The sequence below is a fragment of the Cicer arietinum genome, chromosome 1 (genome assembly GCF_000331145.2).
Source record: "Cicer arietinum cultivar CDC Frontier isolate Library 1 chromosome 1, Cicar.CDCFrontier_v2.0, whole genome shotgun sequence".
Lineage (NCBI taxonomy): Eukaryota > Viridiplantae > Streptophyta > Magnoliopsida > Fabales > Fabaceae > Cicer > Cicer arietinum.
In genome coordinates, this window is record NC_021160.2 from 52,916,159 (window position 1) to 52,922,158 (window position 6,000).

Here is a 6,000-nt window from a genome sequence, read left to right on the forward strand (position 1 = left end):
ATTAAGTAAGTAATCAGCCAATCGTTCTTTACAAGATGATATTTTACCATTAACCTCCTTTAAAAGTGAGCAATTAATTATTTTAAAGAGTACAATGCTTGATAATAAATAAACCATTAATTAATACTATACGTATGTATAACTAAATATGAGTAGTTATAATGTGACAGCTTAATTTATTTATTTAGAGAAATTAACTCTTATGTTTTACGATAACTTTTCAACGTCTCTCTCTATTTCTTGAAAATAATTCACTTGAATTAACATCTCATATAACGCTTTAAATTCATTAAAAAAAACTTTATAAACTCGTGAAAAAAATTATTATTAAAATTATTACCAAACAAAACTTATAATACTTTTTTAGCAACTACCTTAAAAAGCCTTTGAATTTATATTTCATAGCATATCGTATTTTTTGTCATTTTATTGTTAATATCTTAATTAAAAAATTAAATAATTTAAATTATTTTATATATTTATCAGTTAATTCAACCACTAATTTTATTAAATTATTCAAATTTATTTTATTAACTTATATGTGAAAAAGTTTTACATGGTTACAACTATTTAAACACGCATGCACACTTAGAAAATATTATTTTTTTAATAATATTTAATTTTAAAATAATTTAATGGTTATATAATTTTTATGTGTGACTAAATGATGTACCAAAATACTTGTGGCCACACAAGTACTTTTTCTTACATTGATTAGACTGTGCGAATCAAAACAAATATTGTGGTGTAATTTTTATTACATAAGTTGTCTAAATATTGCCAATTTGCCATTTAATTAAGGGACCTACTTACATTACAAAAGTCGAAAGACAGCAATGCCCAAACAAATCATTTGGATTGCCCTTGTATTGTCATAGCTAAGATTGTGTGTATAAATAATCAAATTGATTCGGCAGCTTTAGTTTGCGAAGTGCTTATCTTAACGAGCTTCTACTTCTAAACGCATTCTCATTGTCTTTTTACAATACGGCAATAGATACAATATTACGTGTGCGACAAGACATGTCTTTATTAACCTTTTCTTCATAACTACCTCCATTCTTATAGGTTAAACCATTTTCATCGATACACAATGATTAACAAAATTAGTTTTTATATTAAATGTGTCAATCATGTTTATTCTTTAAAAAAAAATATTAGAGAAGTTAGTCATCTTTTAGTAATTTTTTTTTATTTAAACTTAGTATATTTTTGCGTTTCTATTTTGAGCGAAATATAATTTTTATCTCTTTATTTTTAAATAAGAGATTTTAGTCATTTTATTCAATATTTTTCCCCTTCACAATTTGTAAAATATTTTTATGACGTGTCATATTCATCAATATTAATGATGATGAGTTAATTTCAATGATTATATAGTTGATTTGGACCAAAAATAGTGGATTAAAATCTTCATTACAACTTTTTTTTTAATTTTATTGATCAAATATAAACCTATTAATTGTGAAATCCATAGTTTATGGTTCAAATTATCAATGTCGCATCATTAAATATAATTTTACATTGTTAATGAATAAGACAAATCATAACAAACAAACCTCAAATTGGTTTGTAGTTAAAAATAATGAAACTTATGAAATAAGAGACTAAAATTCTAAAATTAAAAATAAAAGACTAAAATTTTATTTCTGTCAAAAGAAAGACACTAAACGTAAATTTAATCTTTTTATTTATTGGATACTAAAATTTTATTTCTGTCAAAAGAGAGACACTAAACGTAAATTTAATCTTTTTATTTATTAGATGTATTTTTGTGAAAGAAATAATTAATATTTTATAAAAGAAAATTCAAAAATAAACAAATTTATTTTCAATATGAAATTTACCTTCAACTCTGTAACATGGAGAAGCAAAACAAACATTTTATTTTCATTGGCCTATATATCAAATCCCAAGAACATTTGGTTTTCAAATATCAAAATCCCAGAAACATTTAAAATGGACCGACTAATATTAAAATATGCGGCCCAAAAATTGAGTGCACTAAGAAGGCCATACCCAAATTCTGCTTGGACGAAATCCAAAAGAAGTTAAATAAAGTGAATTATTTCTCTCACCTCCTATTTTCTCAAAATTCTAAATTTTTATTTGAATTGATCAATTCAAAAATTTATTTTAAACGTTTGAATTAATCAATTTTAACTTACACTTAAATACACAAGAGGACAGAGAGAAATAAACATTTTATATAAGACCAAAGATTACAGTTAAAATAATAATTTTAAAATTTTTACACCCATCAATTCGGATGTATTCCTAGATTTTACTATTTAGACCAAAGACATCCTTTGTTAAAAAAATTCTATTGTGAACATGAAGTTTACCGTACAACAAAAAATATACTGTAAACTTTAAATTTACAACATAAAGTATGTTGTAAACTTCAAGTTTGAGATACATAAAGTGTAAATGTAACTTCAATTCAAAATTCATACTAAGTGTAAATGTAAAAATTTCATAATATTTTTCAAATTTTAAAAAAGAAAAACTGCAAAAGTAAGCTTATGTATCTAAAAAAAACTTGAAGGGTATTGGACGGAAATATACAAACCACCCCTAAAAAAGAGAATTGTCTACCACGCACCTCCAGTTAAACCTGTCACTCTCAATTTATATAAAAATACAATCTTATCCTTTTTATTTAACAAAATTTTAAAATATTCGAAAGTTTTGAAAATTTCGAAATAACAATTTCTAAGATTTTTAAAACTTCTGAAATAGAAAACTCCAAAAATTTTGAACATTTTTGGAAGTTTCAAATTTTTAAAATAAAGATTACATTTCGAAAATTTGGAAAGTTTTGAATGTTTTCAAATCTGAAAAGTTTTGAAAGTTTTCAAATCTGAAAAATTTGAAAATTTTCAAATCTGGAAAATTTCGATTCGAAAGTTTTAAATTTTTTCGAAAGTTTCGAAACTTCTGAAATTTTCTATTACGGAAATTCTAGAATATTCTATTTTGGAAGTTTCAAAAGTTTCAAACATTTTGATGTTTTTTGAAAATTTATGTTTCGAAAGTTTAGAATTAATGGAAACCTTCAAAAATCTGAGAAATTATGTTTCGAAGATTTCAACTTTGTTCAAAAGTTTCGAAAGTTTTTATAAAAACTGGAACATTATGTTTCGAAACTTTCAAATTGATCAAAAGTTTCAAATTTTTTGATCAATTCTGGAAAAATACATTTCGAAAGTTTCAGATTTATCAAAAGTTTCAGATTTATCGAAACTTTCGAAAATGTCAAAATATTTTGGAAAATTATGTTTCGAAACTTTTGTGTTTATCAAAAGTTTTGAAAATGTCAAAAAAACTCATTTTTTTTTTTATATTTCGAAAGTTTGAAAATTTTAGAATGATAATATAAATTTTGTAAGTTTCGAAAAATATGATAATTAATGGAATGGTAAACTTTTTTAGAAAATAAAATAATATTTTCATCTTGGATGGAGGTGAGAAGAGAAGTTAAGGTGGGGTGCATTTCTCTAAAAATAAAAGGAAGTTTACTGGGTTGATATATGCAAGTCTAAGCCCAATTCAAAATGTAAGCTTAAGAAAACTAATGGTTTGTTGACCCCAAAGAAACTAATGGTTCACTCACAGAAAAAGGCAAATGGTTCACACATGAAAAAATATATATAAAAATAGATTATGTAAATAAAAATACACAATTTGTGTGTTAATGTGATATGATATCAATTTAACTTTTGGAACTTAAAATTTATAACCGAAATGCTAATGAATATTCTAAAAGAGTTGTTTAAGAAAGCAAAATAATAAGTTTTGATGGAAAGTTGTGTATTAGAAATTGAAATATTTGACATTTATAATAAATAATTATTTGATTTAAAATTTGAAACAATAATTTTAAAACACGTTCAAGAGACGAATTTATAATTATAGAATGAAACCATCACAAATCAGAAAGTGAAATTGCAAGGATAAAATGATCCAGAATATGCACCTTTATCCCAATTTCAGATAGAAGCTTCGGATTATCCAAAAAAAGTGATTAAAATCGCCAAAGGAAATAGAAAGGGTATGTTACACGTGGCAATGATTATTGGACTTTTATACTTTTGCCTAGTCCAATAGTTTTTGCTAACTTCTATCAACAATATCATGTGTTGTCCACTAACTAACGGAAACATTATTTTGAAGACAAATTTAATCATTATTTTATGGTAAGAAAAGTGATTATGAGAATATATATTCAGCAAAAATGGATAGGGAAATTAGATCCAATCCTCTAACAGATAAGGCTAAGTTTTATCCAATACTTTACTTCTATAATTGTTACATTATATGTGTATGCTCTGTCACGCCTTAAAAAGCAACACATATGCTAGATTAGGATCCAAGTTTTGCCTTAATAACTATTTTTTATATTTAAAATTTAATCAAAAGCGTTTTTAAAATGTTTTTATAAACAAAAAATTCTCAAAGACAAATTTTATGGATGTGCATGTGTGTGCCTATATGTATGGACTTATGCATATTTGTACTTTGTAGTATTAAATATTCATTATTATTATTATTACTCGTTGGCAAATTGAATATTTAGGCCCGATATATTGTAAATTAACACATGAAAGAAGTTCTTAAGATACGTTGAAAGAAAAAGTGTTCGTATATATTAGGCAAATAAACAATATCAAGTGTTATATTTGAAAAGTTAGACCTGTTTAATATAATTCTTAAACATAGCTAGATTAACCCATTTCCATTCATAACAAACCACCATTCTTAAGATATCGACTGGGGTCCAACATTGAATTATGTAAATGAAATATAAACTCTCCGCATAAAATAATTAAGTAAAAATGATAATTGAAAAATTAATATATTTAATTTTAAATTAAGATAAAATATATAATAAAATTTATTATTTTTTTATTTATGAAATATAATTATAATTTTTATTTATATTTTATTCAAATCAAAAATATGATTAATTATATCGAAAATTTGTGTTGGTTTAGTAAACTAAAGAAACCAAACAAAAAAACTAATAAGTGATTGAGTCTTACTAGAATGAGTTAGATTCCTGCAATACTGAAAACAATATTAAAATCTCAATTTAGAAAAGTGCTCACACTTAGTGTCTAGAGTAAATCTAGCAAATTACTTGGAATGGAAGCTCAATTATTCCAAAATCAAAATGATAATATTTTAAAAATTGAAATGATGGTCTTGTTTCGTGTTCGGGCATTAAGGCAGCTTGGTTGGAAGTTGCCACCTACAAGTCCAACAAGCTTCCTTTTGTAATAAAAAGATTTTTGTTTTTCCTTTAATTTCCACCACCCTTGAAATAAGCAATAGTTTGTCGAACTATATGCTTTTGGACAACCTTAATTTAATTATTTGGTTGAGTAAACAATTAGAAGTGGCCAAAAGAAAGAAACCAACAGTCCTTTTGGCTTGCATTATAAGTATATAACATTTTGTTGAAGCAATAAAGAGAAAGACACCCCTAACTTTTGTAGCCATTTCAACTTTCAAGTGCTTTGTATATAAAACTAATACTTGCACAAAAATAAAATATATATACAAACAAAAATGAGAATTGATGGCAATGGTCCTTGCTCGGCAAAAATAAAACAAATAAATCTTATTGCGCATGATTTTATCTAATATATAGAATATAGATTATAAACATATTTGATTAGAACCAAACAAAAAAATTTAACATATTTGATTGATAATACAATACACGTACGTGTGATAACATAGACTTTTGATGTATATTGCCTAAATATTCTGTAATTAATTATTCGCATGCTATCCAAGTGTTACCAATCATATGGTTTAATATGAAGGCTTATAAATGCGACATGTATTATAATAATCAAATAAATCTAGAAACTAAATCAATAAAGGTCCACTAAAACCTAAGAAAATAGTAGCTGTTATATAGGTTGTTGGCGTATTGTTGTAATCAAGAAAGGGAGAAGGACTTGTAAAGAAAATGGGGAAAGGGAAAGA